The sequence below is a fragment of the Mustela erminea genome, chromosome 1 (assembly GCF_009829155.1).
Source record: "Mustela erminea isolate mMusErm1 chromosome 1, mMusErm1.Pri, whole genome shotgun sequence".
Taxonomy (NCBI): domain Eukaryota; kingdom Metazoa; phylum Chordata; class Mammalia; order Carnivora; family Mustelidae; genus Mustela; species Mustela erminea.
The window spans coordinates 7,203,136-7,215,795 of NC_045614.1; the positions used below are offsets into that span (position 1 = coordinate 7,203,136).

The window sequence follows — 12,660 nt, forward strand, 5'->3', positions numbered from 1 at the left end:
GGGGCCTCCGGTCAGCGGTGGGATTTGGTTGTTTAGGCTTGTGGGGCGGAGCTGGGGCGAGACAGAGCCTAGGGGCGTGGCTTAGTTGTGTATTCCGAGGGGCAGGCTTTAGGGTGGGACCAGTGCGAGGGGCGGGACTTGGTTGAAAATTCTTGGGGAGTTAAGGTGTAGGGGGTGGCCGTGGTGATTAGGGCTAGCGGCGGGTATAGGGTTAGGGCCTCCCATCCCGGCTCAGGAGTCAGAAAACCAGACACTCATCAATTGCATTTATACGCTTCTCCACGATGTCGTACACAGGACACAATACTTAGAACTTTGAGCCTATACCAATTCCTAGGATCTCCCATTCATTTTGTCCTCTCATTAGGTCTTTAGTTTTCCTTTTCATTGTTTTATCGATTACTGCTCTTGCAGAGAAAGGCGATTGATGTAGGTCCCTTTACGTGGAAACCTTGCTCTCCTGTAATACTTGTCAGTCCGTTATGTTGACTTTCCATATAAATAACATTTTCTGTTCTTATTAACTCTTTAATTTTCTTCTTCTTGTTTGTGCAGGGCCTCTCAAATTGTCATAAAGTCGAAAAGAAATCAAGCATTCTTGTCTTTGTTAGTAATGATTATCAAGAATCCTAGGTAAGCTAGGTTGTGTTCTTTATCAAGTTAATGAAGTCCCTTTTAAAATCTGGCTTTATGAAGACGTTATACCAGTTTTTGATCAGTGTCATCAAATGTGTATGCATCTACTGAATTGGTAATGTAATTTTGCTCCTTTAACTCTCTTTATGATATCGTATCTGTATAAATATTTAATTCTGTATAACTCAATGAATCTTTACCTTTTAAAAATTGGTTTCTCGGTTTCCTAGCTTGCTTTTATAGAAGTCTTCACAAACTCTAGAGTATAAAAGTATTTTCCTAATTTTCTTCCACATTTTATTATTTTTAAAACTTTTCAATCTTTACTCTTCCAGGAATGCATTTTGGCATGTAGTGTGAGGTGGACATTCGTTACGCTAACAAGCACACCTGTACTCTGTATATTGGCCCCTAGGTTTATTTCTTCATTATAGGCTAAGACTCATTAACTCAAAAGCCTGGGGCCAAACTCAAACTCAAACTTGTACATATCCAAAATGGCCTAAACAAGCACATTTTTAGCTATTCAGAGCCTTTCTGCTTTACATACTCTGTGAAACCATCTCCCAGCATCTACTGAACATTGGTAAAATAGAGACTTGTGATTAGAAGACACTGAGCTGCTGTGACCTGTCAGAGCACACTCCCTCCCAGATGCTGTTCTGCCTCAGGGGTTGCCTTGCTCTCTTCCCTTCTGGATGGTGGCTCCTGAGCCATAAGCCTTTGGATGGTCCCATGGCTGGGACTTTCCCTTTCATGCAACTCTGTCCAAGTGCCACCCTGTCAAAGGAAAAACGGCGGTGGATTTAAGGTGGTAAAACATTTTATTCAGTACTATTGCATCATGGAAAAAGAGACCTCCATATAGAACCAGGTTCAATTCCAAATATCCCATGGGCAAATGAGAATTCATAGCCAAGGGGCATGTTGGAAGTTGATGGATGGAAAATTAGTAAGGGGAAACATCAGAGATAAGAGGGGTTCCTGGATTCCTAAATCAACCTAACAGGACTCTTGCTGAAGGTAGGCCAGATGATTGGACATCCCCTAAGGGATGAGGAAACTGAGTAGATATCAAGGATGATCAGATATAGAGGATGGGAAATTCTGGCCTAACTGACTTGCTAAAATTAGACAATACAGAGAAGTCCAAAAGCCAAGATCTAGTGGCAGGGGAGTTCAGGAGATCCTGAGTAGAGTTTGGTGAAGAAGAGAATCTTTGTCAACCCAGTAAAGCTCATTGGATGTTACGGCTTCTTGTGGTCCTATCTTTTTCCTAAATCTGCCTCCAAATCTCTCAGATTCCCTACAGGAATCTGGTGATCAGGGTAGGACTGAGGTAATCAGGAAAGAGGTATAGGGACCACACTCAATAGGGCAATCAATCAGCAAAGCTATACTGGAGAGCCTCAAGTGGTTGAAACTCTGAAACACCTCTGTTGTCTATTTGGTGTTGCTCTGTGCTGTTTTACTCTGTACAGTTTTTGTGATCTCCCACTATGTCTCATTAGCCTCACCAAGTGGTGGTACAGGTGAAGCAGGCAGGCTGGTCCAAGGACTTGGAAGAGGGTCCCTTGGTTCTTGGCTTCTCGAAGGACAGAAATCACACGCAAGCCAGAAAAAGTGAAAGCAGAGTTTACTGAGTAGTGTGAGTGACAGAAAATAACAAATGGAGTGTATGGGAGACTTGAAAAGGAAAAGTAAATGAGTCTTGTCCTTGGTTGGTTGGGGTTAGGGGTTGATATTGGAAAGGGGTCCAGAGTACATGTCTCTTGAGGGGACCAGGATGAGGTCCATTCAAAGGTAAGTGTCAGGTGAACAATAGGTATCATGGCAATAGGTAGGGGTATTGATGCCAGTATCAGCTGAGGCTTCTTCAAAACGAATGTCCTGGAATGTGTTTGGGATCTGGCTCTGCTTAGGTGTGATCAGGTGTTTGGGGCCTAGGACAAAACTCAAAAAATGATCAACTTCCTTGCATCCCCTTTGAAGTAGGAGTATAGCTTTTATGACTTATTCAAAGGTAAAATATTGAACATGAGTAAATGGGGCCTAACAGCAAAATAGCAGAGATAGAACCAATCTAAAATGGAGTCAGGGGTGCCTGGGTGGCTCAGTTAGTTAAGTATCTGTCTTCTGCTCAGGTTATGATCCTAGAGTCCCAGGACTGAGCCCCTCACCAGGTTCCCCATTCAGTGGGGAGTCTGCATCTCTTTCTGCCCTTTGCCCCACTCATGCTCACTCTCTCTTTCTTTCTCTCAAATAAGTATATGGGTGCCTGGGTGGCTCAGCTGGTTAAGTGACTGCCTTCGGCTCAGGTCACGATCCTGGGGTCCTGGGATCAAGTCCCACATCGGGCTCCCTGCTCAGCGGGGAGTCTGCTTCTCCCCCTGACCTTCTCCCATCTCATGCTCTCTCTCGGTCTCTCTCTCTCTCAAATAAATAAAATCTTTTTTAAAAAATAAGTAAATACATAAAATCTTTTTTAAATTTCTTTTATAAAAATAGGGGTGCCTAGGTGACTCAGAGGGTTAAAGCCTCTGCCTTTGACTCAGGTCATGATCCCAGGGTCCTGGAATGGAGCCCCACATGAAGTTCTCTGCTCAGCGGGGAGCCTGCTTTCCCACCCCACCCCCGCCTACTTGAGATCTCTGTCAAATAAATAAATAAATAAATAAATAAATAAATTTTTTAAAAGATGCCTGAAAGAGATCACCAGTAGGCAGAGAGGCAGACAGCAGAGGGGGTTGGGAAGCAGGCTCCCTGCCAAGCAGAGAGCCCGATGCGGGGCTTGATCCCAGGACCCTGGGATCATGACCTGAGCCGAAGGCAGAGGCTTTAACCCACTGAGCCACCCAGGCACCCCCTAAATAAACAAAATAGTTTTTTTTAATTTTTTAAATAATAAAATGGAGTCCCTTCAGCTTCCCTACCTCCTGGGTATTTCAGTGAACCTACACTACTGGAACTGACTTTTGTGGTTAGAGGTATAGCTGCCTGGGGAAAGAGGTCAGCCTGCCTGTCTAGTCCCCCACTAAGCAGCTGCTGGGCCTTCTAGGAATTATGGGTCCAAATAGGAAAAGGGGAGGAGTATCCACCTCTGGACCAGGGGTGGCCTGCCCCTGACCCCATCATGGGCTATAGCAAGAAGAGGTCCCCATGACCAGGCTGGTGTTTTGGGCTCCTCTGGGACAAGAGGATGTCCATGTCCCTGGGCATTAATACAACAAGTTAATAAGCCCATAAGGCCAAGATGGCAGGTCTCCCAAGCACAACAAGCAGGCTTTAGCTGTCGTCCCCCCTCAGATCTGTTGTCAAGGATGGCATTCCAGTCCCTCCCCAGAAGAACATCGAGACCCCCAATTCTTGGGCCCAGCTAGCTAAAACATTACTTAAAATAGCTAAAGTCAAAGAAGTTTATATCCGAACCCTTCCCAGGGGCCCAACGAAGGTGGCTATTTTATTAGAGGAATGTTCTAGACCACAAGATGGGTGTTGGGTCCTACTTAACTACAGCTTCTCACCAGGATGCCACCCAGAGGAGGAAAGAGCCCAGACTCTTGGGGGAGATGAGACATGACAGGGTACAGGATCCTGGGGGAAAAAGGACTGTCCCTTTGCTGGGGGAAAAAAAAAAAAGTACAGTGTCACCACTGTAAGAACTGAGATGATTTATCCTCTGCTTTGCCATTGACCTTCCAAAAAGTAGTAAAAGACAAAAAAGGCAAAGGGGAAGGCAAAATAAATAAATAAATAAATAAAGGAGGAGCTGACTCTTGGAGGATGAAATACACATCATCTCTAAGGACCCAACCCAAGAAAGCAGTCCCTCTCCCCTACCCCAGGAAATGAATATCTGGGAGGAGGATTAACAATTATCAGCTTAACTAATAAAATGGGCCCACTTTTGCTAAAAGATGATTCTGTCCTGGATATTCCTCCCAGACAGTCCCTTTTCCATTATTGGAATAGGACCTGCTGAGCAAACCTCATGAAACAAGCCAAGAACTTTTGCTATTGGTGGGCACCAGCCTTTCAGAATGACTTAACTTTCCCCTATCAGTGGAGATGTCAGTATGCCCCAGGAGCCATTGACTGAGGAAAGGCACTAAAGGAGTTTGGCCCATCCTCGCTGATTTAGTGAAAGAAGGGATACCAATTCCTGCCATTTCACCTTCCAGTTCCTGGTGCAGCCTGTGCTTAAAACCACTAAGCATAAATGAAGCTCACCATAGACTATAGTGAAACATGATTATTCCCTTCATTAGAGCTCCCCTACCAGATATCACTGCCTTAATTATTGACATTTGAGCCAAAGTTATAAATTTGGCTAATAATATGTTCTACTCAATAAAGGGGAGGAAGGCATCCTCACCCACTGCCCACATGCTGTGCTCTCTCACTTTTTTTTTTAAGATTTTATTTATTTGAGAGAGAAAGAGAGCATGAGCAGGGGTCCTACCTGGGGAGAGGGAGAAGCAGACTCTCCGCTGAGCAGGGAAACTGATGTGGGGCTCGACCCCAAGACCCCAAGATCATGACCCGAGTTGAAGGCAGATGCTTAACCAACTGAGCCACCCAGGCCCACCCATGCTGTGCTCTCTTAAAGGCACTGTGGAACAAACTTGGACTTGCTCCCAGTACCCAAGAAGTAGAATGAATCCCCTCCGACTAAATAGATAACGCCAGCCACAAATGACCATCAGCTTTAACCTGTGCTCTGTGACTGTGACTCTTCCCAGTAGCTGAAGAGCCCAATCTAGACCGCAGCTTAGCATATATTCTGCATTTCTCTTCTGAAGGGGCAGGGGGAAAAGCCCCTTATCTCATCAGAACCTAGGAGGCAATGAGAAATTGTCTTCTGACAGTTTCCCAGGGGAGGCGAGTGGGAGATGGCCTCATAGCTGCTCCTTCCAGGCCTCCCATCCTCTCATGTTCTGGGAGAATCACAAGGCATTCAGCCAACATTCAGACTGGCCGCAAGTCAAGTCTTTGCCTGCATGGCCTATGTAGATAGATACAAAGTTTCAGAGTGCCACAGCAGTCATTTCTCTACAGCTCTGGCCCCTGATTTTTTATGTATCTAGCTAAGAATTATTTTTAGATTTTTTTTTTTGGTGGTAGACAGAATAATGTCCTTGCCAAAGATGTCCAAGTCCTAATCCCCAGAACCTGTGAGTGTATTACTTTTATGCCAAAGGGGACTGTGCAGGTATGGCTAAATAAAGGTTCTTAAGATGGGGGGATTATTGAGGTGGGTCCAATGTAATCACAAGGATCTTTATAAGTGAAAGAGGGAGCAGTAGGGTCAGAGTCAGGAAGAAATGTGAGAATGGAAGCAGTGACTAGAGTGATTTATGGTCATGAGCCAAGGAATGGAGACAACCTCTAGAAGCTGGAAAGGCGAGGAAATGAATTCTCCCCTACAGTCTCCAGAAGAAACACAACCCTGTGGACACACTGAATTTGGCCCAGTGAGACCCATTTCAAATGCCTGACCTTCACAACTATGAGATAATAAATTTGTTTTAGGCTACTAAGTTTCTGGTAACTTGTTACAGCGACAATAGGAGGCTAACACAGATACTGTAATTAATTGTGTTCATAGGGGCTTATACCAAAATTGTTTTTTTTTTAAAGATTGTATTTATGTATTTATTTGACAGAGAGTGAGCAGGAGGAGGGAGAGGGAGAGAGAATCTGAAGCAGACGCTGTCCTTTGCGCAGAGCCCAATAAGAGGCTTGATCCCAAGGTGGTGGGATCATGACCTGAGCCAAAAACCAAGAGTCTGACGCTTAACTGACTGAGCCCCCCAGGTGCTCCTGATTCTGTTCTTTTCGGGAACTTCAGACAAGACCGACCGGGGCCATGAGTCCAGTAGCATGATGAGGGCTACATGGAGGATACACTTCAGCCAGGCTCCCCATGCAGAGCCAAGCCAATTAAATCACTAAACTGGGTGCAGCGAGAGGTATTGGCAGCTGCGCAATAAAGACTGTGATGCGTTCACGTATACACCACGATTTGAAAGCAAGTATTATTCAGTTAAGACGTGTAAGAGCACCAGGCTGGAGAGGAAAGTAAACCGCTGGTTACCCAGCAGCCCGCGTCATCCCTGCTTCCCGCGAGGCCCCGCCCCTTGCCCTGTTCTCGGAGACCGGAAGAGCGCATGCGCAGGACGGCGGCCATGTTGGCCGCGCGCCACTCCCGCGTTTGAGGGAAAGTCGTCGGCTCTCAGCGCCCTACCTCAGAGCGCCTACGCGGGAAAGGAGGATCCCGAGAGGGAGCCGCGGTGTTGAGGGTCGCTTCTTCCGAGAGCCCGGGCAGGCTGGGCCGCCGGGGCGGCAACGGTAGCCCCAGGGGGAGGCGTGCCTGCTAGGCCTTCCCTGGCCGCGGCGACTCCGGCTCCGGCGTCCCCCGCGCCCGGCAGCCTGCGGTTGCGTTTCCTGCGGGCGGGTGCGCGCGTGGGCACCGGCGATGGCAGTTCGGTAAGTTCTCCGCTGGAGAGAAGGACCTCTGCAGGTTCCGAGGGAGCACGCGTGTGGGACACAAAACGCAGGCGTGAAGAGATTCGCCGAAGTACCTCAGCGCCCGGAGCTTCGAGTGCTGGAGCCCCTGGGGGGCAGTGGGAGGCGGGCCGGTTGCCGTTAGCTGGAACTGAATTGAGCGCAAGTACGAGGAGTGTGGACAGGTGGGTTTTTCTTTCGGCTGTTCACCTGGAAATTCGTCCTTAAATCTGTGGCGGCAGTAAAATGAGCATCCGTGGAACCTTCATCCGCGTTCACTCCTGGCTGAGATTTTGTCTCCCGTCCTGGGTGTTGTGATGAACCGATTAACGGCAAATGGCAGACATTCGCTTCACCCCTTCGCGGTAAGCATGCATCAGGACAGCCTTCTACTGAGGACGGCGCTCCACTGCCGGTCCAAGGAAGTAGTTCCATTTTTCCGAAAGTGTCTATTAAAGTTGCCTGCCTTTAAAAAAAAAAAAAGTTAATTTTGGTTCTTGAACGTTCCTGAAGAGTGTTATTGTAAGATGTTGGCATTCCAATATGATGATGTTTTCCTGTGACTTCATATACTTACTTACTTTTAAAAAGATTTTATTTGTTTCTATGTCGGAGAGCGCAGGCCGAGGGAGAGGCAGGCTCCCCACTGAGCAAAGGACTCTGGGATCCTGACCTGAGCAGGAGGCAGAGGCTTAACCGACTGAGCCACCCAGGGGTCCCTTCCTAGGATTTCATTTAATTGTTTCTTGTAAAGTAGACTTGGGGCTAGAGCAGTACTGTCTAATACGTATATATAGTGAGGTACAGATTATACAGATGTAATTTTTTAATAATTTTGAGTAGCCAACCAAGAACAGTTTGAAGCCCTGAAATTATTTTTAGTGTGTTTAATCAACTTATCCAATTATCAATATAAATTTATAATGAAGTCAATGACTAATGTAGTTAATAGAGAACTATTAATGAGAAATTTTACATTTCTTTCCTTTTGTAATAAGTTGCTGGAAAACCCAGTGTGTATGTGGATCTCACTGTGGATGCTGAGTTTTCATTAGAAACTCGCCATCTGTATTTAGCTCTTACTGTTTTGCTTTAGAAAAAGATCTCCAAATCCAGATTGATCAAACATTCTGAAGAGTTTTTTTGAGTATCTGAATCAATTTTATTTCTAAATTCTAATTAAAATAAGTTAAGAATCTAGTCCTTCAGTCACACTAGCCACATTTCATGTTCTCAGTACCCAAAGAACCAGCCAGTGCCTAACTGCTTAGACTGCAAATTTAGACATTTGAATATTTCTTTTTTTTTTTTTTAAGATTTTATTTATTTATTTGTCAGAGAGAGAGAGAGAGTGAGAGCGAGCACAGGCAGACAGAGTGGAAGGCAGAGTCAGAGGGAGAGAAGCAGGCTCCCTGCGGAGCAAGGAGCCCGATGCGGGGACTCGATCCCAGGACGCTGGGATCATGACCTGAGCCGAAGGCAGCTGCTCAACCAACTGAGCCACCCAGGCGTCCCACATTTGAATATTTCTGTATACTTTGTGTTGTAGCTCATCGGGAGGTGGGGAAGTGCAAGTTGTCCCATTGTTTATTAGGAATGAGAAGCATTTAGTCAAGGTGCACTTCTCTCATAGTCACAAATTTTTTTGAGGTAATCCTTGGGTGATACTTGGCAACAGGGTAATCTGTTTCCTAACAGCCTTTCATCCAAAGGTCTCACCTCGTTTGTCAGTCTTTGCCTCAGTCTGTTTTTACGTGGGGGGGGCGGGGGGGCCAGGTTTTTCTTAATTCTGTCATTCCTTCTCCAGTCTTTAGCTATGCAGCTTTCTTTCCCCACCTCCCCTATCCTCTACTTTTTTTCTTTTTGGAATATCACAATATATTCTTGGACTTTTCTTTCATTCACTATTATTTTGACACTGAAACTGTCGCACATTTGCCCAAGGGTAGTCCTTTTGAATCCTGTGTTCCTTCAACATGAATCCTTTTAGTCTTTAAACCCTATTAGTCTTTAGGTGTAAGATAAATCCCCAGTTCACTTTGTACTTTTTTTTTTTTTAAGACTTACTTATTTGAGAGAGAACAGAAGGAAGAGGGGCAGAGGGAAAGAGAGAAGCATGTGGAATAGGATGTTGAATGGAAGACACTAGACACAAATTAATGCATGTCATGATTTTATATGAAGTTCAAAAACAGGCAAAATTATAGTGTTAGAAGTCAGAATAATGCTTCCATTTGGTGAGGAGAAAGGAATAATTTAGATGAGGCATATGAGTGCTTAGGGGTGGAGAAATTCATGATAATGTACTGTACACTTGTAACTCTACACTTGTTTGAATAATTCAACAAAATGTTTGAAAAATGAACTCTATAATTTCCAAGTGTTTGAAATGATCAACAAAATGAACAAAAGCATAAGTAAAAAAAAAATAATAGTATAAATAAGGAATTTTTAAAAGGCGAATTTAGGGGAAAACTAAGAGGTGTGAGGTTTTTTAAGAAAAAAAGATAAACTTTGGGCACAATCTGATTTAGCATTCTACCTACGCAACATTTTATACCCTCTGGTAAAACTTAGGGGATTGGTCAGATCGCTTGCATGAGTGTTACTAAGCTGCCAGTGAAATAGAGCAGTATCTGAAATATATACTGAGTTTATTTTGTTTACCATGGAATTGTTCCAGTGCTTTGGATCAAAAGTTAACTATCACTTTTTAGGCAAATCAGATGTCAGTTTTTTAAGAGCCTTTTGAAATGGTTATTTTTCTATTCTGTCTTTATTTTTTGCAGAGCTAGTACTGAGTTTGCCTAGAAATCCTTGGGTGTATCTCTGTGTGTGTTGGGGAAGGCAGAGGATAATATTCCTTATCTGTTCCTATTTTCCCCCAGCACTGAACACCAACTAATAGGATGTGGATTTATTGTTTAGTATCTGCTTACCTTTAGAATGTGAAAAATGTAAGGTATTGGGGATTTTCTGTTAGTTCACTGTGCTCTCCTCAGTGCCTAGTGTATTATGTAGCAAAGGGAAGGACCTTCATAAAAATTTGCTTAATGAATGAAGGCAAAAGCCGATATAAAGACTTGAAGGAAGGCAACTGGGCCTATGTGATTTTGCCAGCTGGAGGAGTGCAAAGATGTCTGAATTAAACATTTTGTGCTAGGGATCCTCATGAACACCCTAGTGCTCAGCAGTGCAGTAGGACTGAAAAGATTCATGCTATTAAACCCAGCATGACAGTTTATAAAATACAGATCAGAATCAGCAGAGGGATGAGACATGTGGGATTAATTCCAGAACAAGACAGGCATAAGCATCCAAGTGTCTTTCCCCAGCACAGTCAAATGGGCATTGCACAATATTCCTAGTAATAATGTGTAACATCACATGTGAAATATGGCCAACCAAGGAAGCTCACACAGTATATTAGATTATTCAGTTGTACTGCTAGAACAAAAAATATTATAGATTGGGTGGCTTACAAACAACAGAAATTTCTCACAGTTTTGGAGACTGGGAAAATCAGGATCAAAATGGCAGCAAAGTGGTGTCAGGTGAGGATCTCCTTATTGGTTAATAGAAGGCAGTCTTCTCACTGTGTTATCACATGGCAGAAGGAGCGAGGTAGGTCCCTGGGGTCTCTCATAAAAGGCACTCATCCCATCATTACCTCTCAAAGGCCCCCATCTCCAGAAACCATCACATTGGGAATTGGGTTTCAATGTATGAAGAGGCAGGGAAGTGCAGACATTCAGTCTATAGTCCCTGAGCTTTGGTGTCCAGGTTTTTATTGTGGGTCAGTCCTGTAGGCATGCACCCCCAAATGACTGACTGCAGCCACTTAAGCTCCAGCTGGAATTCAGACTGTTAGAACATTGCCCAGAGCCTCAGGCATAAAACAGATGTTCACCATAAATCACATTGTTAGCATAAATTATCAGTCCAACTGGCAGACGAAAACATTATCATGCTGGGTATTCCATGGACTCGGATTGTCTCCCACAGCCCCACCAAGAGTAGGTCTGAAGACAGCTTTTCTCAGGAAGGTGCAGGATTTGAGCACCCAGACCTGCTGAGTTAGTCATTTCTTGCACACCATTTTATAATCGTTGTCCAGGTATGTTGGCAAATCACAAAAAGCTCGGGAGTTCAGGCTTATGATATAGAGTAACCTGTATTCAGGTTACTGGTCTTCCTAATTGGTGATCTTGGGCCAGTGACTGACTGCTGCTGTCTCAGTGTAGGTTGCCTCAACTGTGGAATGACAGTAATGATAATTGTGTTGATAATCATATGAGCTACCACTGCTTCTGGCACATGATAGGTACTCAGTAAATGACGATTGTTATTTGTATTCATGTGGTAAACTCTACAATTTTTAATGGCTTTCACATAATGTAATTTCATTTTCTACAGAGAGCTAATAAATGATGCTTCATGAAAGCTGACTAATGCTTATTTCTTAAAGACTGATGTTGTGTGGCAGGGTTCCACTGCTGCTTAATAAAGAAGAATTGAGATTGGCCTCTAAACTCAGACACTGTCTTGAAGGACTTTGAGAACAAGAAGGGTTCAGGCAGATTTTACTGTCTTACCTACAGGATGCCAGCCATTGATCTTTTCTCTTGTGGTAAGTCCTTATTGTTGCTCCTGTCAGAGACTGTTTTACTGGGCCTATAAACAGCCTGTCTTGTGGTCAGGGTCTAAGCAATCCTGTTTCTATGCTGTCTAGGAGAGGGGCTTGAGTAGATAAGAACATCCTGATGTCTATATCCTGAGATTTGGGAAGCAGGGGTGAGGATGGGTATTTTTGTGGGGGAGGGTCTGCTTAATCACATGATGAGATTCACTATTGTTGGCCAAAGAAAACAACAGCTTTACCTCTCTGAACTTTAAATTTCTTTTTCCATAAAATGGAATTATTAAACTCTCCTTCCAAAGCTGAGAACCCTTTTTCCGACTTCAGATGAAGCAGGCTGCTTCGGTATTTCATGGCAACAGCATGTGTGTCAATTTAGAATCAGTGTGGAGTAGCTTCTAGCCTAAGTGGGAATTTCGGGAGCCTAGGTTCTCAGGTTTTATTTCCTCTCCCCAAGGTCACCTTTCTCAAGACTTTTTCTGTCTTGGTGAGGAGAAGTCAGAAGGAGAAAGGATAATGACCAGGTGTCTAACAAATTTTTCTCGCGTAAGTAGGAAATTTATTCTTTTATAAAAGTACATGCTTCTTCCTACGAGGTAGATATGTTTTCTTGTAATGGAACAGTTTCTTTATGTATACAGGGCCTGTCTAGGGACTGAGTAGCCAGTTACATTTTCTCAGGTTTTAGGACTTTTTATGCAGTTGACAGAGACGTAGGGAAATGATACTGTTATCCCAGTGTTTACTAATTCAGTCCAGCTCCCATCCATGCTGATTGTGTGCTCTCAGTGTGCTGTGATACATTGTAAGGGAGTGGACATGTGTTTCTCAGAATGTGTGCTGTTGCTAGAGGAATGATTCATTTATTTGCCAGCATT

At 44.2% G+C, this 12,660-nt stretch overlaps 1 protein-coding gene across 9 annotated transcripts in view; it reads left to right on the forward strand.

Annotated features, from left to right (window-relative positions):
* The first annotated feature begins 6,785 nt into the window (after positions 1–6,785).
* Positions 6,786–12,660, forward strand: part of LOC116571775 (zinc finger protein 177-like) — a 28,931-nt gene continuing 23,056 nt past the window's right edge. For 5 of the 9 annotated variants that reach the window (XM_032310153.1, XM_032310127.1, XM_032310111.1 and 2 more), the window contains exons 1-3: positions 6,786–7,508; positions 11,630–11,773; positions 12,240–12,328. The gene's annotated coding sequence lies outside the window, so the exon portion shown is untranslated. Of the gene's footprint in view, positions 7,509–11,559; positions 11,774–12,239; positions 12,329–12,660 lie in introns of all 9 variants that reach the window. The other 4 variants (XM_032310118.1, XM_032310143.1, XM_032310160.1 and 1 more) reach the window with 4 other exon arrangements.